At 41.3% G+C, this 27,907-nt stretch overlaps 1 protein-coding gene and 1 long non-coding RNA gene across 10 annotated transcripts in view; one reads left to right on the plus strand and one right to left on the minus strand.

The window, feature by feature from the left end:
- Positions 1 to 464: 464 nt before the first annotated feature.
- On the minus strand, positions 465 to 27,608 carry LOC120235921. Its single transcript, XR_005529538.1, has 3 exons — positions 27,208 to 27,608; positions 25,841 to 25,938; positions 465 to 1,047 (listed from the first exon to the last, which is right to left on the minus strand). It is a non-coding gene; the product is annotated as an uncharacterized LOC120235921 (long non-coding RNA).
- CLIP4 (CAP-Gly domain containing linker protein family member 4) overlaps positions 8,496 to 27,907 on the plus strand; it is an 83,822-nt gene continuing 64,410 nt past the window's right edge. For 2 of the 9 annotated variants that reach the window (XM_039238480.1, XM_039238478.1), the window contains exon 1: positions 18,016 to 18,181. The gene's annotated coding sequence lies outside the window, so the exon portion shown is untranslated. Of the gene's footprint in view, positions 8,778 to 17,862; positions 17,979 to 18,015; positions 18,182 to 26,895; positions 27,030 to 27,907 lie in introns of those variants that run through there. The other 7 variants (XM_039238470.1, XM_039238476.1, XM_039238473.1 and 4 more) reach the window with 5 other exon arrangements.

The raw sequence follows: 27,907 nt of genomic DNA on the forward strand, positions 1-27,907 counted from the left end.
CCTAAGAATTTACCCAAGAGTATTGGATGCATAGGTCCTCAAAAGGGATTAGTACAAGAATATTCCCATTAGCTTTCTTCATAATAACCTCAGGTTGGAAAGAATTCAAATATCTGTCAATAGGGAAATAAGTAAATTTAGCATAATTATACGTGGACTGTTTCCCGGCAATAAAAGGAAAAACCAATTGAAACATGTAACAATATAAATTTAAAAATTATTATGCTGAGTGAAAGCCGCCAGACATAAAGGAGTATATACAGAATGATTCCATTTATATAAAGTTCAATAATAGGCAAAACAATCTATAGTTCTAGAACTCAGAAAAGTGGCTACCTCTGGGAAGAGTTATTAACTGGATATGGACATGAGAGGATTTCTTTTCTTTTTCATATATAATTTATTATCAAATTGGTTTCCATACAATACTCAATACTCATCCCAACAAGTGCCCTCCTCAATGCCCATCACCCACTTTCTAAGTGGATTTCTTAGAGTACTGGAAATTGTGGCCTGGGTAGTGGTTACATATATATATGTACAAATTCCTTGAGTTGTACACTTAAGTTGTGCACTTTTTGTATGTTAACACACACACACACACCTAAAATGCAGTACTGTATGGTTTACTTTGAGTCTAAGAGAATCCCAGCTATAAGGCCCTTGATCTTGGTAAAGAGCCCCTGTATTAGTTGCCTATTGCTACACAATAAATTACCTCAAAATTTAGCAGCTTACCATAGTAAACATCATCTAACTATGAAACACTCTGTTCTTGTAGGCCAGGAATTTGGGAGCAGATCAAGTGGTAGTTCTGACTAAGGATCCTGCATGAGGTTGTAGTCAAGACATTAACCAGGGTTAGTCATCAGAAGGCTTGAGTGGGGCTGGTTGACTTGCCTCCAAGGGTCATGAACATGACATTGACAGAAAGTATCAATTCTTTGCTTGATGTTTGCAGGAGGCCTCAGTTCCTCATCATGTGATCTCTCCATAAGCCTGCTTCAATGTATTCACAACATGGCAGCTGGATTTCCCTAGAATGAGCTGTTCAAGAAAGAACAAGAATGAGGTCACTTTATCCTTGTCTCAGAAGTCATATGCTTTCACTTTCCTCACATTTTTTTCTTTGGAAGCCAGTCACTAAGTACAGTTCACACGCAAGGAAAGAAAAATTAGGCTGCGCATTCAAGAGGTCACACACACATAAAAATCTGGACATACCATTCATAGGTCAATTCATGACATCCAAAACATAACTATGTACAATAAGCATTAGTTTACCAAGGCTCATTCTTACCTTTCAGCATGCTAAATAAATTCTACCTCATTTTTAAAATCACATGGATTTGAATTAATTGATCAGTAAAAGATGATTCTAATGTGGCATCAATTTTGAGCCAATACTGTAGGTCATTTAAGTGATCTGATAAGATGTCTCATTTCTCAAGTTCTATCATAGTCACCAATGAGCTCTCTAAACCTTAAAAGCTAAGAAAAATTTCCCACTACCCAAGACCTTGGGAATATTTGGTTCTTCAGTTCTAAAGGGATGCTCTTTGCAAATAATTCCCTGATCCAGATGTGGGATAAACAGGCAATATGCATATATTGTAGCGAGCTGTCAGAAGAAAGGTGCTAATGTTTGTGTTCCAGGAGCAGGTTAGGATCTTTACATACATCATTTTTCCTCCCCTGCTTTGTTGAGGAGAATCATTACCCACCATTAAAAATTTAATCTGGCTACTGTTACATATGTTAATGCCGGGTGCCTGGGTGGCTTAGTCGGTTAAGCCATCTGACTTCAGCTCAGGTCGCGATCTCATGGTTCTTGAGTTCGAGCCCCGCCTTGGGCTCTGTGCTGACAGCTCAGAGCCTGGAGTCCCCCTCTCAGATTCTGTCTCCCCTCTCTCTGTACTGCTCACACACACACACACTCTCTCTCTCAGAAATAAACATTTATATATATATATATATATATATATATATAGTGCAATCCATCCAGAGTTGCTCATGTGATAAACAATTCTATCAGAAATTACCATGTGACACTCAAGTGTCTGCCTAAGTGGCTTCGGATTTGGTGATCACATTAGAAACCCTGTTTTCACCAGATCTTCATATGATGGCTTATTGTCTTAATCAGTATTTTCACAGATATGTTACAGTGCCCCTGGAGATGGACTGCTGAACTCTTTGAGATGTCTCGGAAGATCCACAAAAATAAATTTCGTTTATACTATGTAGCCTATATTTGGAACCAAAGTATGTTAAATATACTCTCCAAATTTGGCCAAAATTCATCCATTTTTTTACATGATAAGAGAAGGTGTTTTATTGCAAGAGACTTAATTCTAGCCTATAACAAATAACCCCCAAATCTCAGTGACAGCTCATGAAGTGTTATTACTGCCCACACAATGCTAATGTAGAAGTTCTCAGTTGAATTATTGTCTTAAATACCTCTCCTTCAGGTCGAGATCTGGGGCCTTTCCACACTGAAACATCAACAGTTTCAATATATGACCTCCAAGGCAGAGGGGGAAGAGTGTGGGGAAGGCATACCAGATACCCAACCATCTTTGCTCAGAGTTGACACCCATCATTGCTGCTCACATTTTAAAGTCTAGGACTTGTCACATGGTCTCACTTAGATGCAGATGGGCGGGAAAACATAATCAATCCCTGGCAGGACAACTACTTTTCAGCAACATCTCTTTACTATGGAAGGGGAACCCCAACTTTTGGTAGCCAAGTAGTCTCTTCTGCCACACCTATGTTTCCAGATGAGGAAACAGAGGCTGAAAATGTTTAGATAACTTGTTCAAGTCATATAACTGGCATACAGCTGATGTGGGACTTGGACCCTGGTCTCTCTGGTTCCAAAGCCAGTGTTATTCCTACTACATTTTTTGGGGTAAGATATCTGCATTTCAAGCTTCACTTGGGATTGGTGGTTCATCTCATGTTGGACATTTCAGTAACATGCTCAGATTCTGGCCCCACCAGGAGGAGACTTGCAGGAGTCTGCAAGAAGTGACTTCAGATTTGCTTTGTGGCCCAAAGAAGTCCTCCAGGTTCCCTTTCCAAACCTTCTCTGTCTCAGACTAATCCCTTTGGATTGATGACTTGGCTGGATAGTCATTGATTTTAATTTTGTCCCTGGGTGAGGACTTTCAGATAACCTCTAGCTCTAAATTCTAGATCCCACAGGAGTTCTCATGCTCCACCACCTCTGAACTCAGCCCAGACTCCAGGTCTGTGTCCCTCAGCTGGTTCACCTCCTAGTACGCTAGCTAGCCAGAGTGCTGGCTGGGGCAGAGAATTGAACATGTAAAATAACTTCATATTAACTACTGACTAAAGTTGCTACCAGAGGACGACAGTATTGAACTTCTATTCTTAGAGATATTTTAAAGTAAGAGGTGTTGATTTCAGCAAAAATGTTCTCATTTCATAAACATGCTTGCATTTCACAAGCATTGTAATTTTTATTTTTGCCTATTACCTTCCACTCTTTTCTTCTACTTGTATATATATTTTGCACAGCTGCTAATCACATTGTACATGCCATTATATTATCTTTGTTCACTAAAAATACATTATAAACATTTTCCGAGTTACTCTGTTTCAAAGGATTTAATGGGAAAAGCCATGTTGTATATAATCAAGTCAATAACCTCTTTAACAAAAAGATAAATAGTAGAGTCCCTAAGTATAAATCACAGCACAGTTTATGAATTTGCTAATTCTTCTTCCTCCATGCAGATATTTCTCAGAGAGAAGACCTTCACAGAAATGCATATAGACATAATCACATGACTACCTTATGGTATAGGTGGATGGAGAAAAGGGTGATCAAATGTACAGGGTTTGTCTGAGAAGTCCATACCTAGCAAAGACAAACATCTTGAAAGTGATGAGATGGGAACTTACACCTCAGGTCTGGCCAACTCTCAGGCTGTAGTTCTTTGCATATTTCAGTTCTTTCTATTTGAGAGAGAGATGGAAAGAGAGAGAGAGAGAACAGAGGAGAGGGGAAAAGAGAGAAGAAGAAGAAGAACAAGAAGAAGAAGAAGAAGAAGAAGAAGAAGAAGAAGAAGAAGAAGAAGAAGAAGAAGAAGAAGAGAGAGAAAGAGAGAGAGAGAGAATCCCAAGCAGACTCTATGCTTAGCATGAAGCCTGACATGGGGATCGATCCCACCATACTGGGATCATGACCTGAGCTGAAATTAAGAGTCAGATGCTCAACTGACTGAGCCACCCAGGTGCCCCTGAAATATCCTTGTAGGTAAATCTTGGACCACATTTGTGATTATTTCCTAAGGATAGATTCTGGATATGGAATTGCCTAGCCAAAGAATGTAAACATTAAAATAACTTAATTGACTTAATTTCTCTAGAATAGTTTTAAGTTTCCAGAAAAATTGAGGTGAGTGTTCTCATATACTCCCCATTTACACAATTTCTCCTATAATACCATCTTACATTAGTGTGGTATATTTATTATAATTATTGAGTCAATCATAATTATTAGCTAAAGCCCACACTTAATTCCTTAGTTTTTACCTATTGTCTGTTTCAGGATTCCATCCAGAGCAAATGACATTTAGTCATCATGACTTCTTAGGCTCCTCTTGACTATGACAGTTTCTCACAGCCTGCCTTGTTTTTGATGACCTTGACAGTTTTGAGAAGTACGGTCAAATTGTTGGATGTCCCTCAACTGGGATTTGTCTGATGTTTTTCTCATGATTAGATTGGAGTTATGGAGTTTTGAGAGGAAGATCATAGAGGTAATGTGCCATTTTTATTACATAATATCAAGAGTACATACTATCAACATGATTTACAACTGGCAATATTGACCTTGATCACCTGGCTGATGCGGTGTATGTGAGACTGCTCAACTGTGAAGTTATTTCCCAATCCCATTTCTCTACTATACTCTTTGGAAGTATGATGGGCAGCCACACTTAGGGAGTGGGAAGTTATATTCCCCCTGAATATAAATATTTTTAAGACTTTTGGTACAAATTGTGGAAATTACTCTCTAGGAAGAAAGATTATACCAGTCTACGTTCCCAGCAGGAGGGTGAATATGTATTTATATTATTGCAAACTTGCCAGCATTGGATATTGTCCTTTAAAAAAAATCTGCTGATTTTAAAGAGGAAAAATGCATCTCATTTCAATTTGCATTCATGAATTTATTGGAGAGTTTGTGTATTTTAAAAACTGTATGCTCTTTTGGCTGCTTGTGTATGTTCTTTCAAGGGTTACTTGTACTTCTTTGCTCATTTGTAGAAATGAGCAATTTCTACAAATTGGGGTGTGTATGTTTTGTTAATTTTCAGAATATTAGCATTTAATATTCTAATAAAATATTATTAGATATTAAATAATATTTAAAAATTGGTCATACATGTTGCCATGTTGCCAGTATTTTTTTTTTTAAGTTTTCCTCTTACCTTTTAGTTTTGTGATAGTTTTTGGAGTATGAAAGTTTTCTTTTTTTTTTTAATGTTTTATTTATTTCTAGGAGAGAGAGAGACAGCGTGAGCAGGGGAGGGTCAGAGAGAGAGGGAGTCACAGACTGAAACAGCCTCCAGGCTCTGAGCTGGCAGTCAGCACAGAGCCCGATGCGGGGCCGGAACCCACGAACCGCGAGATCATGACCTAAGCGAAAGTCGGACGCTCAACCGACTAAGTCACCCAGGCGCCCCTGGAGTATGAAAGTTTTCATTTCACGTAACCAACTCTTTGGTCTTTTTCTTTACAATTTTTATCTTTGTTGTCATGTTTAGAAAGGTTAAATTTATACCTTGTGAAATACCTGGACAAATTTATAGTTGGGAATTTATTAGCATTATTATTATTTTAGGAAGTTATTATTTTTAAATGTTGGTTTCCTGTGAAATGGGGGGATATGACTTAGTTAGCTTGAGCTTTGTCTCTGAAACAGTTAACACATTTCAAGGACACCTTTGAAATGGACATGTTTCAAGATAGGTAACTGTAAATTATGGACTCTTAAGAATTTCTGGGACTAGTTTTAATGTTTTAAAGAATTTTTAAAATGGAAGTGAACTGACTGACATGATACTAAGTTCTTTGGGGCCACAAAATGGCAAACTGATGGGGTGACTTGAAAATGTGTAAATGACTTCAGTGAGAGATAAGCTTTAACATATATGAGGATAAGAAATGTGATTATTAAGTTAAGAGGCAAGTATCATCACTGTCCTTCAGCAATTTACATATCCAAGTGAGTAGTCAGAAATGGGGCGTTAGGGGCTTGGGAGTGAAGGGGTGGTGGGGGTGGCCATAAACATGTATTTCAACAAGTAGCTATTTCCCTCAAAAAAATTTTAGAACAGTCTCATTTAGGATTTTCTTCTGAGCCAATTTCAGTCATGAAATAAAATTAATCCAGTTATGGTTAGTTGTGCCTCCCAGAGTAAAATAGTACATGGAAATAAAGCAGACTGTGGTGTGGCAGGCTGTGGTGTGGGATGTTAATGGAGGTGCTTTTGTGTCTCCTTTTACTCATCAGGTATCTTCACTGCATCTCTAGCCCCTTTCCTCACAGCCATGTTGGGGAAGTCCTTCAGTGAAGCACCAGAGAGCAAGTCAATGAATCACCAGCTTCAGAGTTCAAAGGCTCCACTCAGGTTTAAGACAGAAAAAATCTGCAAGGGGATTGGAGGAGACAGAATAGCCCCCTGCCTCCAATTCTTTCCATAGTTAAAGAATACCTCCTGAGTTAGGAATGGGAAAGAGTTGGGAGAGAAGCTACAGGATTATGTGTGAGTGTGGCACTTCTGTGCCCACCTCTGATCTCAAGGCCTCATTGGGGGATCCTGAAAGAAGAGGTTCTCAAGCCCCCTTCCTGGGCCATAGCCTGAGGCTGGAAGCCAGCAAGCCAGCAAGCACTGGGGAGAAGTGCCTCATATTCCCTTGAAGTGGCAGAATAGGAATGCTGGTGTGGTGTGTCTCTGTGCAAAAGGATGGGAGACTTGCCCACCCCAGTCTCCCACAGGTCAGACTGGCAGAAGAGGATCGCCTGCTATGTCCTGAAGGCTTCCATGTGGAACAAATCTACCAGAGAAAGAGAGAAAGCTAGGGGTCAGCCAGCCCAGGATGAGACTGAGACCCAGGGGGTGGAGCTGCCTACCCTTTCAATAGAGAGAACTAATGGGAACCCCCTTATATCCCATAGATTGCTCAGGTCACCTCTCAAGGTCATCTACTGGATAGGACAGATAAAGGCCAAGAAGGGAGCTCCTCGGATAAGCTCTTGAGAGCTGAGATCAGTTCCAGGGAAGAGAAGCAAAGAGGTGAAAACAGAGAGAGAGAGTTTTAAACTTAAATGTGACTGAATTATAAACTTGAATAGACTGAATTTGAATGAGTTTATCTGAGAGTGACTAGATTAAATTTTCTCTGCTTTGAGGCAGAATGGAGGCTTAAGGCAGAAATTACACTCAATTATACAAGAATAGAGAAAATTACATTTTTGCACACTTGAGTCAGTGACTGTGAAATTTGTACTGGTTCCAATAATTATAGGCAGCCAGGTGTCAGCAAAATCTCAAGAATAGACCACAGAAGCTAGAGGCTGCTTTTCCAAGTTATTACCTCATCTGTTGCTGCAGCTTAAAAGGTCAATACAATGTCTTATCATCAGAAATCATGACAAAATTGATTCAAAGTTCTGTTCAATATGTTCTCTTTATGTGAGAGAGTAGAACTAACACTTGTTGGTGAGAAGAAAAAAAACCAAAAACAACTTTTTGGAGTCCAGGTCATAACCCTATGAACAGAAGGGGGAAGATAGGAAATTGCAGGTAATGCTGGATACCTTCTGTTTTCTTCCTCCAAATCCACTCTACACACTTTTTTTTTTTTAATGTTTACTTATTTGAGAGAGAGAGATAGAAAGAGAGAGAGAGAGCATATGCACAAGCTAGGGGAGAGGCAGAAAGAAAGGGAGACAGAGGATCTGAAGCAGGCTCTGTGCTCACAGCAGAGAGCCCAATGTGGGGCTCGAATTTGTAAACCATGAAGTCATGACCTGAGCCAAAGTCAGAAGCTTAATCGATGGAGTCTTCCAAGTGCCCCACTCTACATACTTCTGCACCCTTGCCAGCACCCTGGGAGGCAGATCCCTGGTGCTCCAGCTCTAGAGAGGCACTGGCCAAGACTTGGAGGTGGGGGAAGTAAGTCCAGGCATGGATTCCTCAGTCTCCCTTTGTGAGAGTCTCATTAGCTTCTAGGCTTCTTCCTTGCTATGACATGAAAGGCCAGGCCCTATTAGCTATTTTTCTTACTCCGCTATTGCATCCAGCAGCCCAAGAGGGAGCTTAAAAGTCCTAACTGTGGTTTCTGGCCCTTTAAATCTGGTATCCATAGCACCACAGGCAATGTCATTATTATGTATTTGCTGCCTGTAGAAAAGCAGGCTGTTGCACTCAAAGGGGACTCCACCACAGGGAGTCGAGTCAAAGCCGGCCACCACCACCCTGGCTTTCTGTAATTGGAATCTGCCTATGGGCCCAAGGGAGCCCATTATGAAAACACCTATTTTCATAGACTCCCAACCAACACTCTAAACAATTTGTGCTCTTGCAGAGGAAGACCCACCCATGAGATATTGAAATTTTTTTTCTGGGTGACATTGAAAGGATAGTGTCATGATTGTGGAAGTTTCACTATAAAACGAATCTCATGCCCACCAACGTCTCTGATGAAACTTCATTTCGGCTAAGGCAAAGGTGAGCATCTGAACAAAGTATACCGTTATTTTAAACAAACTAACATGGGTTTCAGTAGTTGGACATATGTTGTGAGGCAATATAGACATATTATACAGAACTGTATCCTTTCCTACATAATAACACCAAAAGGTCAAAAGTCTGTTCAGTGCTAAAAACCTGAATGGAGTATTAAAAATGCTTCACAAGCCACTCCCTTTTTTCTTTTCTTCCTTTCTTTCTTTTCTTTTCTTTTTTTTTCTTTACAATTGATGAGTCAATGTTGATACATTACTATTAATTGAAGTCCATAATTTATATGACAGTTCACTCTTTGTGTTGTATAGTCTATGGGTTTTGACAGATGCATAACATTACATGTCCACGATTATAGCATCATACAGAATGGTTTCACTGCCCTTAAAACTCCTTTGTGCTCTACCTATTAATCCTTCTTCCCCAGCCCCTGACAACCACTGATCTCTTTACTGCAGCCTTTTCAGATTGGCTTCTTTCATTGAACAATATATATGTAAGGGTCCCCAAAGTCTTTTCATGGCTTGATAACTCATTTCTTTTTATCACTTTCTTTTTTTTTTTTTTTTTAAATTTTTTTAATGTTTTTATTTATTTATAGAAGAGAGAGAGAGAGAGACAGCGTGAGCAGGGGAGGGTCAGAGAGAGAGGGAGTCACAGGCTGAAACAGGCTCCAGGCTCCGAGCTGGCAGTCAGCACAGAGCCCGACGCGGGGCTCGAACCCACGAACCGCGAGATCATGACCTAAGTGAAAGTTGGACGCTTAACCGACTAAGCCACCCAGGCGCCCCTCTTTTTATCACTTTCAATATTCCATTGAAATGTATAGATGTACCACAAGTTGTTTGTCCATTCCCTTATTGAAGGAGTGTTGGTTATTTCCAATTTTTGGTAATTATGAAAAACTGCTGTAAACATTCATGTGCAAGTGTTTGGACACAAAATTTCCAATCACCTGGGTAAATATTTAGGAGTGAAATTGCTGCATCATAAGGTAAGACTCTACAGTATTTAGCTTTGAAAGAAACTACCCAACTGTCTTTCAAGACGTTTGTACCATTTTTCATTCCCACCAGCAATGAATGAGTTCCTTTTGCTCCACATTCTTGCCAGAATTTCATATTGTCAGTGTTTGGGATTTTAGCCATTCTGATAGGATTGTAGTGGTATCTCATTATTGTTTTAATTTTCATTTCCCTGATAGCATATGATGTTGAGCATCTTTTCATATGCTTTCTGGCCATCTTCTTTGGTGAGGTCTGTTCAGATCATTTTCCCAAGTTGCGTTGTTTTCTTACTATTGAGTTTTAAGAGTTGTATATTTGAGATGCAAGTCCTTCATCAGATATGACCAAATGCAAGGAAGGCCACCTAGATTTTCTCCTATGTTATTTTCTAAAAGTTTTGTAATTTTGCATTTGACATTTATATCTATGATCCATTTTGAGTTAGTTTTTCTGAAAGATGTAAGGTCTGTGTCTAGATTCATTTTTCTGTATGTGAATGTCCTGTTGTTCCAGCACCACTAATGGAAAATACTATTCTTTTTTCACTGAATTCTCTTTGCTACTTTGTGAAAGAGTGATTGACCATATTGTGTGGGTGTATTTTGCTCTGTATTTTATTCTGCTGATCTATTTGTCTTCTCCTTTGCCAATACCACACTCTCTTGAATATTGTAGCTTTATTCTAAGTCTTTAAGTCAAGTCTGGTCAGCCGTTTGACTTTGTTCTTCTTCAACATTATGTTGGTCATTCTGAGCCTTTAGCTTTTCCATATAGACTTTAGAATCAGTTTCTCAATATCCACAAAATAATACACTGGGATTTTGACTGGAATTGCATTGAATGCACAGATCAAGTTGGGAAGAACTGACTTAATTATCTTGAGCCTACTTATCCATGGACATGGAATAGCTTTCTATTTATTTAGATCTTCTTCAATTTTTTTCATGAGAGGCTTCTAGTTTTCCTCATATAGACTTTGTACATATTTTTTTTAGATTTATACCTAAGCATCCCTCTCTCTCTCTCTTTCTCTTTTTTATACTGTTTGTGGAGTTGTTTCTAATTTCAAATTCTAATTGTTCATTGCTGGTATACAGGAAAACAATTGACTTTTGTATATTGGTCCACATTAAACATTTTTTAAAAATGGTTATTCATTTTGAGAGAGGGACAGAGCACATGAGCAGGGATGGAGCAGAGAGAGAGGGAGACAGAATCCGAAGCAGGCTCCAGGCTCTGAGCTGTCAGCAAAGAGCCTGACGTGGGGTTTAAACCCACAAGCCATGAGATCATGACCTGAGCCAAAGTTGGATGCTCAACTGACTGAGCCACCCAGGTGCCCCAACTGGTCCACATTTTATTTTTTATTTTATTTTTTTTTTTTTACAAATAGTTTATTGTCAAATTAGTTTCTACATAACACTCAGTGCTCATCCCCAAAGTGCCCTCCTTCATGCCCATCCCCCCTCCCCCCCACATCCATCAGTCCTCAGTTTTTGTCAGCATTCAAGAGTCTCTCATGGTTTGCCTCTCTCCCTTTCCCCCACTATTTCCGCCCTTCTTCTCCCCCTTGGTCCTCCGTCAAGTTCCTCCTAATCCTCCTATACGTGCAAACATATGGTATTTGTCCTTCTCTGCCTGACTTATTTCGCTCAGCATAACACCCTCAAGGTCCATCCATGTTGCTACACATGGCCAGATTTCATTGTTTCTCATTGCCATGTAGTATTCCATGGTATAGATAAACCACATCTTCTTGATCCATTCATCTGTTGATGGACACTTAGGCTCTTTCCATGTTTTAGCTATTGTGGAGAGTGCTGCTATGAACATTGGGGTACATGTGCTCCTATGCCTCAGCATTTCTGTATCCCTTGGGTAAATTCCTAGCAGTGCTATTGCTGGGTCATAAGGGAGTTCTATTGTTAGTTTCCTGAGGAACCTCCACACTGTTTTCCAGAGGGGCTGTACCAGTTTACATTCCCACCAACAGTGCAGGAGGGTGCCCGTTTCTCCACATCCTCGCCAGCATCTAGAGTTCTCTGATTTGCTCATTTTAGCCACTCTGACTGGCGTGAGGTGGTATCTCAGTGTGGTTTTGATTTGTATTTCCCTGATGAGGAGGGATGCTGAGCATCGTTTCATGTGTCTGTTGGCCATCTGGATGTCCTCTTTGGAGAAGTGTCTGTTCATGTCTTCTGCCCATTTCTTCACTGGGTTGTTTGTTTTTCGGGCGTGTAGTTTGGTGAGTTCCTTATAGATTCTGGATATTAACCCTTTATCTGATATGTCATTTGCAACTATCTTTTCCCATTCCGTTGGTTGCCTATTAATTTTCTGGGTTGTTTCCTTGGCTGTGCAGAAGCTTTTAATCTTGATGAGGTCCCAACAGTTTATTTTTGCTCTTGATTCCCTTGCTTTTGGGGATGTGTCAAGTAAGAAGTTGCTGCGGTGGAGGTCAAGGAGGTTGTTTCCTGCTTTCTCCTCTAGGGTGTTGATAGTTTCCTGTCTCACGTTCAGGTCCTTTATCCATTTTGAGTTGATTTTTGTGCATGGTGTGAGAAAATGATCTAGTTTCATTCTTCTGCATGTTGCTGTCCAGTTCTCCCAACACCATCTGTTAAAAAGGCTGTCTTTTTTCCATTGGATATTCTTTCCTGCTTTGTCAAAGATCAGTTGGCTGTATACTTTTGGGTCCACTTCTGAGTTCTCAATTCTGTTCCATTGGTCTATGTGTCTGTTTTTGTGCCAATACCATACTGTCTTGAGGATGACAGCTTTGTAGTAGAGGCTGAAGTCTGGGATGGTGATACCTCCCGTTTTGGTTTTATTTTTCAGTATTACTTTGGCTATTCGGGGTCTTTTGTGGTTCCATACAAATTTTTGGATAGTTTGTTCTAGTTTTGAGAAGTATGCTGGTGCAATTTTGATTGGAATTGCATTGAATGTGTAGAGTGCTTTAGGTAGTAATGACATCTTAACTATATTTATTCTTCCTATCCATGAGCATGGAATGTTTTTCCATTTCTTTGTGTCTTCTTCAATTTCCTTCATAAGTTTTCTATAGTTTTCATCATACAGATCTCTTGTATCCTTGGTTAGGTTTATTCCGAGGTATTTTATGGTTTTTTGTGCAATTGTGAATGGGATCAGTTTCTTGATTTCTCTTTCTGTTGCTTCATTATTGGTGTATAAAAATGCAACCGATTTCTGTACGTTGATTTTGTACCCTGCAACTTGGCTGAATTCTTGGATCAGTTCTAGTAGGCTTCTGGTGGAGTCTGTCGGGTTTTCTATGTAGAGTATCATGTCATCTGCGAAGAGTGAAAGTTTGACTTCCTCTTTGCCAATTCTGATGCCTTTGATTTCCTTTTGGTGTCTGATGGCTGATGCTAGGACTTCCAGCACTATGTTAAACAACACCAACTGGTCCACATTTTAAATGTATTCTTTGCCTTTTCTTTCTTTGCCTCCTTCTGTCTTTTGAAAGAGAGGAAGGAAATCAGGATCTGGAGAAAGATATTAAATTAAACATTTTTATTTTATTTTATTTTTAAAGTCTATTCATTTATTTTGAGAGATAGAGAGAGAGAGTGGGGGAGGGTTGGGGTAGGAGAGAGAGAGAATCCCAAGCAGGCTCCTCACTGTCAGTGCAGAGCCCAATGTAGGGCTCAAACTCACAAACACTGAGATCATGACCTGAGCTGAAATCGAGGGTTGGATGCTAAATTGACTGAGCTACCTGGGTGCCCCAATAGGCTTTATTTTTAAAGAGTAATTTTGGTTAACAGAAAACTGAGCAGACAGTACAGAGAATTCTTGTAAGCCCCCTCTGCCCCTTTACAGATTCTCCTACTATTAACATCTTGCATTAGTGTGATACATTTGTTACAACTTTCAATTTTAAATTTAATATAACAAGGAGGTATGGAGTGCTTTTAGGCATACAAAAAATGAAAAAAAATTTTTTCCCTGCCTTTATGGAGTTTACAGTCTCACTGGGAAGGCAGGACAAAATGCTTTCACACGAGTGACTAATACACAAAAGAGCATATAGTTGGATTTTAAAACGTGTCATTTTTTTAGTGAAAGGGAGAAATTAGAGACCTAGCTTCCCATGGAAGAGGTAAGATGTAGGAAGGGTCTGGAAGGGTAGTTGGATTTGGATAGGAGGAGGTAGATGCAGGTGAAGTCTAAGCAGAAGAATGGCATGTACAAGGATGCGGAGGTGGGAGTGAAGGGGTAGGCTTTATCACATTGGGCAGAGGTGGGAGGTGACTTTGAAGAATGTCAGTATGAGTAATCAGAACTTGATAAAGTGCTCAGAGGTGAGTTTCTAAGCAGATCCTTTGGGTCTGGTTCTTTTAGGACCATTGGTTTTTGGTTTCGCATATACCTCAAGGCAGATATTCTGAACCATTTGCTTCTTTGAATCAGAATTACAGGCTTATGCCAGGAAGTGTTTCTAAAGAGAAGCACTGCCCTTCTGGGGAAAAACTACCAAATGGGGTTGCAGGTTTTTCATTTGCCCCAAGAGTATAATTTTACATACGCACATCAGGAAAAAAGCAACTTACTTGAGAGGTCAAATATAGTGATACAGATGCCAAGGGAAGTTTCTTTGAGTTCCCTAGGCCCCTTGCTGGCTGGCTACATTGAACTCACTCTCTTTGAAGAATTCAGTCATTACTGGGTGGGGGGTGGGGTGGGTAGGAGAACCCTGTGGGGTCTCTTAGGAGGGAGGAAAGCAATGAGGGAATTGTATGAATTCCAAAGCTTTAATCTCTTCTCACCACAAAGGTAAGAGCACACAGGGCATTTAATGCTCTAATTTTTTTTTCTTGGTCTGAGTTAACTCACCTCATGAGACTTCCCTAGTGTTATATGTAATTGCTTATTCAGGTCACCAATAATAACACTGCAGGGATTCAAGGAAGTTTTCATAGTGAAAGAACACATCCATATTCAGAACTCCAGTCACCAACTCCTCCACAGACATTACCTTCCTTCATAAAACCTCTCTGAATCCAAGTCTTTTTCTACTCCCAACCCCACTCCCACCCCCATCACCTGAGTTCAAGCCACCCACCTGACTATAAGGAAAGCCACATACCAGATCTCCTTAACTATAGAGTCCCTCTCATAATGACCTGGGGTCAAAACCTTGGATCCATTCTTTTCCTTCACAAAGTCTCATTCATTCTTTCAATGAAGCATCTCTAAAAACTTACAAGATCATCCCGTGCATTGCTCTTGCCTTGGGTCCACTGCCACTCATGTTTATCCCTCTGCCTGGTGTTTTTCTCTTCTTTCTCACCATTTTGAGCAAATACACAGATATCCAGCTAAATTTGAACTTCAGATAAACAATAACTAAAAAAACAATTTGGTACCTACTTACACTAATTGTTATCTGAAATTCAAATTTAATTGGGCAGCCTATATTTTATGTGTCAATCCTACCACTATAGAACCTTTTCTTAATGATCCAATTCTTCCTTATCTGATTTATTAGTTCCTAAAATACCCAATTCAGCCTTTCATTATATGCTATCTTATAATTATTAATTACATATATAGTATTAATACTTATCGAGCAATTATTCAGCATCAGGCACTGTGCTTAGTTTTTTTATACAATAGTTCATTGAATTATTACAAGAAATATATGATAATGTAAGTCCTACTATGATAGCATTTTTTAAATGAGGTGGCTGAGTCTTTGAGAAGTTATTTTGTGTGTTCAAGGTCCCAAAGCTAATTAAACTTGAACTTTTAGTTTTTCTGTAGGGTGACCAACTTGTTCTGATATCCCTGGCACTGTTCTGGTCTTAAAATTGAAAGTATTCACACCCTTCAAACCCTTTCAGTTCCAGGCAAACCTTGTATGTCTTGCCTCAAAGTCTGGGATTCTATCTTACTTACAATTTTTTTTTAGATTTAATGTTTCTTCTCTCAGTTATGTTAGAAAGTCACCAAGGACAGGGTGATATCTAATGGTATTTACTGACACTAAGAATTATTTAGTAAGTGCTTGACAAATGAGGACCAGAAGCTCCCCTCAGAGGCCATATCTCTTTTCTTGAGCCTCTTTGGATTGCAGGAGCTGAGGACTATGTGGTGTGTGCTTGAGGGCAGCAAATCTTAGATGCAGCTGAGACCTGAGCATGGCTAGTGGTCTTTGCAATAGAGGCACAAAAGTGACCATGATGTCACTGGCCATTACTTAGAAAGATGCTAGGCTATTGTTACTAGCAACAGTGCCCTTAAATTACTGAAAATGCAGCTCCTTGGTAGGTGTGTGGTGCCTCACTTGACAAGCTGAACCTTGAGAGACTCCCTGCTTTGAAGACTGAGTTAGGGCTTGGATGAGGTTGGAGAAACAGCAGCTATGGTGCCAAGAAAAGTGGAGTGTAATAGGGTGGGTAGCAAGACCATCAGCACCTTGCTGGATGGACAGCACCCAAGGAAGCTGAGTGGCTGTGTCTTTTCCACTGTGGATATGCTTTTATGCAATGCACATATATCCAAAAGATTATTATGTTATTACATTATTATATAATAGCCAAATGGTTAAAATGGTGATATGTAGGTGTTATTGTTATGCTGCAAAGTGATTAATGGGGTGTGATGGGAAAGGCAGAAACAATAGATTTCCATCCCCCGGGGACATGTGTATAACTTGTTTCAACTTCATTTTGATTGCAGGACATTACTGTGAATACTTACACTAAGTTAAATTAAGCTGTCTGTGGAGAAATCATTTATAAAAATAATTTGCTATTTAAAAGAATAGTTAAATTGAATTGATAAAGGCTAACTAACACTCTTAAGGCAACTTTATTTTTAGTTGCTAAATTTCACTTCAAAATGCTTCAATTTTTAAGTATGCTTTTGTTTCAGGCTTTTTATCAAGACCGCATAACAGATATGGGGTATAAAGTTCAGGCAGGAGTTTCCAATTTGAACAGTGCTGACAGATTCCATGGTGGCTTTTCCCCATCCCCAGAAGTGTCTCTTAGCCTCCTACTGTAATGTTCAGAGTCATTCCTGAACTATCCTAACCTCCCTTTCCAGCTCATCTTCTACCAGTCCATACCACAGGCTCTGTACCACCTAGACTCTTTGCTATCCTCCAAACACACCATTATTAGCTTTTCTGCCTCTAAGCCTTTCTCTTGCAAAGCATTGTGGTTCAGAGTTTAATCTCTTGAACTAGACTGCCTGGGTTCACATCCAGGTTCTGCTATTTACTGAGTGATCCTGAGAAAGATGCCTATAACTACCTTATGCCTTTATTTCTCCAACTGGAAGGTGAAACTAAAATGATATTTCTTCTTCAGAAGTAAAATAATTCATGAAAGTGCTTAGAACAATACACAGCACATACTAAGACCTAAGTAAATGCTAGCCCCTCATTCATATAACTGGAACTCTTTATCCTCCCCACTCAACTCAAAATATATCTCTTCCTGGGCACATGCACCCCAATGTTTATAGCAGTGCTATCAACAGTAGCCAAAGTAATGGAAAGAGCCCAAATGTCTATCAATGGACGAATGGATAAAGAAGATGTGGTATATATATACAATGGAATATTACTCAGCAGTCCAAAAGAATGAAATCTTGCCATTTGCAACTACATGGATGGAGCTAGAAGGTATCATGCTAAGCGAAATTAGTCCGTCAGAGAAAGACAAATATATGACTTCACTCATATGAGGACTTTAAGATACAGAACAGATGAACATAAGGGAAGGGAAGCAAAAATAATATCAAAACAGGGAGGGCGACAAAACATGAGACTCTTAAATATGGAGAATAAACAGAGGGTTACTGGAGGGGTTGGGGGGTGGCTAAATGGGTAAGGGGAATTAGGGAATCTACTACTGAAATCATTGTTGCACTATATGCTAACTAACTTGGATGTAAATTTAAAAATAAATAAATTTAAAAAATATATAAAAATATATCTCTTCCTTGAAGCCTTTCCTGATCACCCCATCCTGCAATGTGTGCTCCCTCTTAGGAAATCCTTAGTACTGACACTGTTTCTTTGGCAGGTTGTTGGTGTTCTTTTCTCAAGCACATGTCTCATGACCACATGTGATCGGTTTCCTCCAGTTGTTTGCTGACCACCCACTTTGAGTCAGTCCTGTACTCATGAGAACAGCCAGAGGCAGGTATTCTTTATCTCATTTTACAAAAGAACAAACTAAGGCCCAGAGAAGTTAATTGCGTTGTTCACATTACAGAGCTAAGAAGAGAAGGTTCTGGGTTCCAGCTCAGTTTGCATGTGATTACAGCTTCAACACTGTTCCTCCTGTCCTAGAAAACAAGGCGTGGATCTTATGCTGTGGTAGACTCCATACTTTCCTTCAGGTAGGAGGCATTCAGAGTATTCCTGGTGATTTAATGGGTTAATATGCAATTTGATTGCCTTGCTAACTATCATTTGGTGCTTTTGGTTATGATTATTTTGATGATGCTGAAGATATTGCATGGAATATTTTGATGGGCCTTAGAAGGATAGACTGCAACTTACTCTTCTTGAGTTGAACCCCATGTGGATCTAAAAACACAACTCACATTTTTGTCTTAACTGTTCCCTGCTGTTGCAAATATGGTTAGATGAGGAATGTCAAAACCATCTCATTATCAATGCTGTTTTTGTCACAAAGGAGACTTTCTCATGACTCAGTACCAGCTAATTGGTCTGTCAGTGGTTCTCTTTGTTTGGTGAGTCATTTGATCCATTGTTGACAAGGTGCAAACTGCTCTCTACCCACAAAGGTAGGGTGTGTGTGTGTGTGCTTCAGTGGGTCTGACAGTCTTTCAACTCCTAATCAAGATGCTATTAAGCAGTGATGGTTTTACAGTGAACAGGGATGAAACTATATTGGTTTTGTAAGCAGCTGTTGGAAAGACAACTTGATAGAGCTTTAGTGATGCATGAATGTTTCCCATTTTAGAGTGTGTGCATGTGATACAAAGGCAACTTCTGTTTCTCAACTCCTTGGATAAGATAGTTATCTTTTCTGTGACTGAAATCTTAAAGAACCAGGCCCATTCTATCCACAAATATTTTTTAATGTGTATTATGTGCCAAGTGCTAGGTTCTAGGTACTGAGGATGCAGCACTGACAAAAATAGACTAAAATTTCTGCCCTCTGGAGCTTTTTCTTTTTTAAAGCCTTTTATTAGGGAAAAAATTTCAAATGTATGCAAAAGGAGAAAGAATAATATACCCATCATTCATCTTTAATAATGATCAATGTTTTGTCATTCTGTTTTCATCTATCCCTTTTACCATAAGCTTATTTTTTGAATTGAATAAATTTGACATGTAACCTTGTATTGGTTTAAGGTGTATAGCATGTTATTTTGATACATTTGTATATTGTAATGTGATTGCCAGTGTAGTGATATTTATCATATTACATAATTACAGCACAATATCATTGTCTAGTTTCATTACATTGTACATTAGATCTCAGATTTATTTACTATTCGTTTCAAGTTTGTGTCTTTAAACACCATGTCTCTTGTCCACAAACTCACAAACCAGGAGATCATGACCTGAGCCAAAGTCAAAAAACTGACTGGAGCCACCCAGGTGGCCCAGATAAGGACTTTTTTTTCTTAAATTTTTTTTTTAACATTTATTCATTTTTGAGAGGCAGAGAGAGACAGAGCACAAGTGAGGGAGGGGCAGAGAGAGGGAGACACAGAATCTAAAGCAGGCTCTAGGTTCTGAGCTGTCAGCACAGAGCCAGACACAGGGCTCAAACTCACAAACCGCAAGATCACGACCTGAGCCGAAGTTAGATGCTTAATCGACTGAGCCACCTAGGCACCCCCAGATAAGGACTTTTTTTTTTTTTTTTTTAATTTTTTTTTTAATGTTTTATTTATTTTTAGGAAAGAGAGAGACAGCGTGAGCAGGGGAGGGTCAGAGAGAGAGGGAGTCACAGACTGAAACAGGCTCCAGGCTCTGAGCTGGCAGTCAGCACAGAGCCCGACGCGGGGCTCGAACCCACGAACCGCGAGATCATGACCTAAGCGAAAGTCGGACGCTCAACCGACTAAGCCACCCAGGCGCCCCCAGATTGCCCATTTCTTTTCTTTTTTTTTTTTTTTTTTTTTTTTTTTTTTTTTAATTTTTTTTTTAATGTTTTATTTATTTTTAGGAAAGAGAGAGACAGCGTGAGCAGGGGAGGGTCAGAGAGAGAGGGAGTCACAGACTGAAACAGGCTCCAGGCTCTGAGCTGGCAGTCAGCACAGAGCCCGACGCGGGGCTCGAACCCACGAACCGCGAGATCATGACCTAAGTGAAAGTCGGACGCTCAACCGACTAAGCCACCCAGGCGCCCCCAGATAAGGACTTTTTAATAAAAACATAATTGCAATGTTATTCTTATACCTAAAAAAAAATAACAAAAATTTCATGATATAATTTAATGTCCCATTCATGTTAAATTTCCCTCAACTGTCTCAAGAATTTTTTTTACATTTCTTTGTTTGCATTCAGATCTAAATGCTCTGCACATTATAGGTTGTGGATAGAGTGCTTATATCTCTTTTGATCTATACTAGTTTTCCTTAGCTACTTTTTGATTGTAGGAATTGGGTTATTTGCCCTGTAGAAGTGCCCACATTTTGGGTTTGGCACATTGCATCCTCATGAAATTGTTTACGATATTCCTTTATGCTTCACATTTTCTATAAAATGATATTTATATTGAGAGACTTGGTTAAAGTATGTTTCAATGAGGGGCAGGGGCATTGGAACTAACAGCCTAGCGGAAACTCTCTTGATGCTGTTATTGTGGTGCCGGAGATGTTTCTGGAAGTGTCTTGGTGGCTAAAACTTTTGGCAGCCAGTATGAAAAGCTTGTTCCTTGGAGTGGCAGTTTTAATCCTGATGCCATGAAACATTCCCTATGTTCCTTCTTCCTTTATGCTGGCCTGTAAAGAAGACTTTTTTAAAAATTGTTTATTTTATTTACTTATTTTTGAAAGGGATCAAGAGATAGAGAGTAAGCAGGGGAGGGGAAGAGAGAGAGGGAGAGAGAATCCTAAGCAGGCTCCACGCTGTCCATGCAGAGCGGGACACAGGGCTTGAATTCATGAACTACGAGATCATGACCTGAGGTGAAACCAAGGGTTAGACCCTTAACCGCTGAGCCACCCAGGTGCCCCACTATAAAGAAGACTTTCAAAAGCAGTTGTATCATGTGGTATTGGGGAGTGGCCCGACTGGAGGATGTGGGAAGCAGTTCTCACATAGGAATGAGACAGGTTTGAAAACTTCATTTATTTGTGTCTCTTTGGGAATTAGACTAACAAAAGAGAGAATAAACTTATAGGATCGCATGAATCTAAATTATGCCAGTTGAGTTAGAATATTTGAGGAAGTCTCAAATATGAAGTTTATTTTGTGAAAGGTATTCAGGAGATTCAAATGCACAGCCAGGAATGAGAAACAAGGATTCAGATAATAAGGCTTGTGAGGTCTTCAGTTTGTAGTCTGCTTCAGTAGGCAGGTCCCCACTTAAAGCTCAGAAAAAGAAAAGAAGATGGGTCAGAGGAAAGCAAGCCCAGGTGACAGCAGTAGGAAGGTCCCGGGTTCCTTGGGGACTTGATTTGAAAGGATTTCAGTGGTGTTAATGAATTTCTTCATCAATAAATGATGTCATGAACTTTTTTTAAAAATGGGGAATGGGGCTTTGGTTTGGAAAATCCAGAACTGTGAAGGAAAGGATGACTCCAGTGAACAAACAGAAGAATCAAGCTGTTATTTACTGACACTGGAAGGGTGTGGGGAAGGGTTCGATTCTGAACACAGTACAGTTGAGATGCTTATCATACACTATAGATGTTGAGTAGGCAGTTGGATATATGTCTGAAGTTTAGGGCTAGAGATAGAAATTTTGGAATCCTGCAAATAGAGATCGCATTTAAAGCCTTGGATTGGATGAGATCATCTAGTAAATGAGAGAATGCCTTCCTGGAAGCCATGTGAAGGTTACAGTTTCTCTGAGGCATATCTAGGAGGGTGATTGCTGAGTCATAAAGCACGCTGATAAGTTTTTTCACTAGATACTGCCAAATTGCTCAATGGAATGTATTTACCAGTTTAAATTTCCATTAGCAGTGCATGAGGATTCCCATTTCCCCATATCTTTGCCAATATTTGGGATTTTTCTAATTTTTGCCAAGCTGACGGGTGAAACAATGGTGTGTTGGTACTGGGTCATGAGAGCAGACTGAACACACTTCTTCCAAAATCCTTGTTCAATGACCTCCTGCTGGCAGTTTGAAATAGGCAGGGATGAGAGTATTTGCACATGGAAATTGGCAAACACTAAAATTAGGACTGCCACCCTAAACCCCTAGAGCTGGTTTTAAATATACCAACATTCCAGTGGCTCTGTAGCACCATACTTTTTGTTGTGTTTCTATTCTTTCTTCGTTAGAGGGTTTGAGCATCTTTTCTTATTTTTTTTTTTAAATGTTTTATTTATTTCTAGGGGAGAGAGAGAGAGAGAGAGACAGCATGAGCAGGGGAGGGCCAGAGAGAGAGGGAGTCACAGACTGAAACAGGCTCCAGGCTCTGAGCTGGCAGTCAGCACAGAGCCCGACGCGGGGCTCGAACCCACGAACTGCGAGATCATGACCTAAGCGAAAGTCGGACGCTTAACCGACTAAGCCACCCAGGCGCCCCTTTGAGCATCTTTTCTATGCTTACGTGCCATTCTGGCTTTTCCTTCAGCCTATTTCTATTCTTTTCTCATTTTTATATTGGATTTTCTGACTTCTTTTTGTTGACTTGTAAAGGTTCCATACATATTTTTAATATTAATCCCTAAATGCTTTTGAACCTATCATATATCTTCTTCCAATCTGTCAGTTGCTGTTAATCTTTTCTATGGTAGTCTTCATTGGAGAAAAACCTTCATGGTGATGTAACTCAACTCTCCCAGCCTTTTAAGGTTTGTACTGTTGTAGCCTTGTTTTATGAAGTAAATCCCTACCCCATGTTCATAAAGATATTCTCCTACATTTTCTTTTCTACCTTTTGAATGTAGGTCTTTAATTCATCTGAAGTTCTCCTTTGTTTTTGTTTCTTTTAATTTTTTAAGTTTACTTATGAGAGAGACAGCACAAGTGGGGGAGGGGCGGAAAGAGAGGGAGACACAGAATCCAAAGCAGGCTCCAGTTTCTGAGCTCTTAGCACAGAGCTCAACGCGGGGCTCGAACTCACAAACCACGAGATCATGACCCAAGCTGAAGTCGGATGCTTAACCCACTGAGCCACCCAGGCACCCCATAGAGTTCACCTCTGTATATGGTAGACATGGAGCACCCAACTTTATTTCTTCATAAGCTAAGCCAGTTTCCCCAACAATATCTTCTAAATGATGTATATTTTTCTCATTGATTTGTGGTACCACCTTTATAAATGTTGGGTCTCATGATCTGCTTCTGATTTCTTTATTCTGTTTCACTGTTCTATTTGTTCCTGTGCTAGCACCACACTATTTTTATCACTATGTGGTTATAACAATATCTGGCAGGTCAGGATTACTCTCTTTGCTGTTGCTTTTCAAAACTGACATACTATTAAAATTTTTATTTTTCCCCATATATTTATTGAAGTTCTTTAAACTTTGAGTTCCGCTAGAATTTTGGTTGGTATAAGATTGCATTTAGAAATTAAATGGATTTTTACAGTGTCAAGGCATCCTATCCATGACATATCTTCATTTATTCAATCTTCTTTTATGTCCTTAAATAGGATTAAAATTTTTTTCTCCATCAAGTTCTTACAAGTTGTTAGGTTAATTCCTAGTTATTATGCTTTAGAGTTTTATTGCTATTGCGAATCTTATTGTCTATTTCCTGGTTGTTTACTCCTGATATAGAGGAAACTATTTTTAGCAATTGATCTTGTACTTGGCAACCTTATTAAACTCACTTATTACTTCTAATAGTTGATTCTGTTAGCTTTTCTATGCTGATAATCATATCTTCTGCAGATATAAAGATTTTAGGAGCTCTACCCAGTGCTCTGATATTTTGCACTTAACCACTTCTGCTAGTTTGGCTTCAATCTGGCACCCCAATTCTGACAGCAGGGTGTCTCTTGTGGTCCTGATGCCCCCTACACTCAGATTCTGGAAACTGAGTCCTTGTCTTCTTCCCAGTGAATGATATGATATCCTGCCAAATACCTCAGTCTACATAAGAGCAGTGACTCACTCGGTCTTCTTTTGCCTATATCCCCAACCCTTTTACCATGCTTTGGGTCCTGTTAGCTGCTGAGAGACCTTTTTGATGCTGACTTTCTGGTTGTCTGCTTGAATTTCTGAATGGTCCTTGCTATTTGACACAGTATTTCTGTGTCTTGAATGCCCAAAGGACACCCTGTATAGATAATACAAAATAGTGGATCAACAAAGACTTCATATCAGACTTAGCTTGAATCTTTTCTTGCCCCAGGATACATCAGGCAAGTTCCACAACCTCCTGGAGTCTGTTTCTTCATTTGTAAGTGAAGGCAAGTAAAATCCCATAGGTAAAGGGCCATATAGTTGTCCGTCAGTAATGCCCCTTCTCCATACTGATCACCAATGCTGATCACCTCTTTTGACTGTGATTGTGGTTTATGTTTCATTGCCAGGGACCTTGCGGTGCCATCTTAGTAGGTTCAGCTGGACCACATATCCATGTGCCTTCCCATCCCATCAGATGGTTAAAGTTTCAAGTCCTGGTCCAACTCTTGTTAACTGGGTAATACCTTGTCATACTTGTATGAAACCATGGGGTTTTCTAGGGAGCATGTTTCCAATGAGTGCTTGCATTCTTGATGATGGTTTATGGAATAAATTCAGTTTTTTGGGCAAAGGCAACCAGGTGAGTAGGAGACTCTCCCCCTAATTGCTTGGTATCCTAGGAAATTGCCTATGTACTACATTGTGTTTGGGTGTAGCAGAAAAGGCCAGTAGCCTGGCTGGTTCTAACAGAGACTTTTTATTATAGTTCAAAACAACTCAGCTAGCCACACCCTGTCACCTACTAATAGTGGTATCTCAGAGGGATAATTTAAATCAGCAATAAAAGCAAACCGTATACCTATGGAAACTTCACCAATAGCACCTTCTGTGACACAGAGATCTTTATGAGTTTTTGTGGCTCACTGACCACATGACTCATTTATAGTGGATTAAAGCTAAACAAAGTTGCCTTCCTTCTTCTAACCAGTGAAAGAAGTGGGCAGGGTCAGACAAGAAGAGGGTATGAGGACAGCAGAGAGAAGGAGGTGGAACTCCCAAAGGGAGGAGGCATCTGTGTCACATTATCATCCCTGAGAGTCCATGAAGATGCTGAACCTGCCGGGAAAGAGCAACTGGCAGTGGACCAGGGACTGTGGGATGGTCATGACATTTAAATATTGCATAAGTTCTGCGGGTTTTAGTTGACAGTGTGCTCCACCCAATTCAACAATGTAATATGACTGCTGCAAACAACTATTTTTCTATCTTGAGCTATTTTCATAGAAGCGTGGGACCTAGAAAGAGGTGAGAGTTTCTATCCTCTCTGCGCTCCACAGGATACTGCGTTCATTTGTGAGCTCTAGGCAAGCTGGGGCACATCATAAAGACTCCTTTAACATGCTGGTGAGTGGGATCTTGACAACATAGAAGGAATAGCCTAAGGGATAGAGAATGCTTGTCCTGAATATCTTGAATCGGAGTCAGACATCATCTAGAATACCCAAGGTAGAAACCCAATAAATAGGAGAGGCAGGGAGCTGATTCAGCTCAAGGTAGGAAGAGCTTGTCAACAAGGCTGGTCTATGATAAAATGGCCGCTTTTAAAGAAAGTGAGTTCCTGGTTACAGGAGATATTCAACTATGGCCATTTGGTGTAAGGATGTTGTAAGGGAGACTCAGGCAACTGGAAGGGAGCCTTTTGTAATCTCTGGAATCAATGATTCCAACAGGAAAAGATGCTCTGGTGTCCCCCAGCACTTACCTCTGCTCTTGCAAGAGACGCAGCTAGACATTCATTCATTCAATATCTGTTATTGGCAGGCACTGTGCTTGGTGAACATGGAGGTGCAATGTAGTCATCTGTATATCAGAGCCAGAATGAAAAGGCCTCAGAGAGAGTTGTTATGGTGTAACACTTAGTGATTCAGTGTCATAAATCTCAGTCATGGGGAAACAATGGACTCATTAAGTTCCTTCATTAAGGAGACTCATTAAGTGTCAAGTAACACCTTTCCTTCTACTGCATGATGGAGAACCAGAATGTCAGCATTTATGTCTGTTAGTTGTTACAGTGAAACTTCTGGCTCTTGGGGATTGGAGACGGGACCAAGGCAGAAGAAGGTGAGAAATGAGCAAAGCAGCAGGAGAAATAAAGTTCTGGGATGACTACTCATGTCTCCCCTTCCGCCTTTACAGACCCCTTCGGGTGTATTCAGCCTGGGTATAGTATTGACTAGGCTTTTTACAGCAAGACCTACAACAGGTAATTGGTGGATCTATTCTGGGCCATGCACAGGGTGAGACACAGGGGAGCCCCAAACAGATGAGACACCATCTCTGCCCCTGTGAACTGGGTGGGAGCGCTCCTAGCCCCGCGGAGGTGGGGGGGGGGGGGGGGGGGGGGGAGGAGGAGAGTAGGGAAAGGCGGGGAAGGCTAGCTAAGGGCTTTAATGGAGGAGTACAGCGCACCAAGGGCTGCTTCCCCTACTCACTGCCCCGGGTCCTGCGGGCTTCCTCCGAGAACCTCCCTGCGACCGCGATGGAAATACCACGGCGCTACCACCTCCACGCAAGCCTAACCCAGGAAGCCCCCAGACAGTCCTAACCTGGAGGCCCAACCTTCCGTGGGCTGGGGGCCCGCGGGGGCGCAGGCAAGAGGCGCGTGAACACCGGCGCGCGCCCCCAGCGCGTGCGCGGGGCTGGGGCCGAGGCCTGCGCGCGGCCCGGGCGCCTGCACTGCGCGCGCGCCGACCCCGCGTGGGGCCCGGCCCGGCGCGGCGCGCGCGGAGGCGGCAGGCGGGAGGGGCCGGACCAGGTCGGGGAGCGGCGCAGCGGGAGGCTCCGCGGCCGGCCACTGGAGACGGGCGCCGGGGTGGACGAGCGCGCCTCTCGGCCTTGCCTCCGCGCCTCCGCGTTCGCAGCCGGCCGCCCCGAGAGGACCGGAGGAGCAGGTGGGGCGGGAGCGCGCGGGGGCTACGGGCCGGCTAGGAGGGGGCGCGAGTGCCCGAGGGGCGGTTGACGGCGCGGGGAGGGCCGCGCGGAGGCGCCGGGAGCTCCGCGTCCGCGTCCTGTGGCGCCGGGGTCGCGGGCTCCCGCAGGCCTCCCGGGGGCGGGGGCGGCGCAGCCCACCTTCGGGGAGGTGGGTTTCTCCTCTCCGCTCCTCGCGGGCCGTGGAACTTTGGGATGAGGGTCGGCGCGGTGCCTGGCTCGCTGCCCCCTGTCCGCGTCCGCAGCCGCCGCCGCCCGGGCGCCCTGGGAGTGTCACCCGGCGCGTAGATGTGCTGCGTGCTGTGCGCCGCCCTTCGCCTTTTTCTTGCAGCGGGCCTCTTCACATCTTCCGTGCCTCCCTTTGCTTATTAAATTGTTTAAGAAACCTTTCGCCAGTGGGAGTGCAGCGCTAAACCAGGTGGCTTTGCTTCCAGTCTTTAGCTATCTTGAGATTCCTTAATTCGAAATCATGGGAATTGGGAAGGGAAGTTGGGGGGCGGGGGGCGGGCACTTGCTCTGAGCCTGCCCTAAACAGAGATGTGGTTTAGACCTCATCCTTGTAGATTAGATTGATGGGTTTATAATGTCAGCTTTCTTTTAGATGTCAGGTTGTTCGTTCATCCAGAGACTAAAGAGGCAGTTTGGATTTAAACTCTGAGACAATGTTTTGATATGTATCAGAAGATGATATTCTCATGGGATAGTAACTTGCTCTATGTTCCCAGCTAGACTGTGGTTCACATTGTAGCAATTTCATAGTATAAATCGGTGAAAAAATTCAGCACAGAAACACCCTCCTCCTTAGAAACATCCCCCCAAATACTTCATTTTCAGATTGACA

The sequence above is a fragment of the Hyaena hyaena genome, unplaced genomic scaffold (genome assembly GCF_003009895.1).
Source record: "Hyaena hyaena isolate Hyena2069 unplaced genomic scaffold, ASM300989v1 scaffold_140, whole genome shotgun sequence".
Classification (NCBI taxonomy): Eukaryota; Metazoa; Chordata; class Mammalia; order Carnivora; family Hyaenidae; genus Hyaena; species Hyaena hyaena.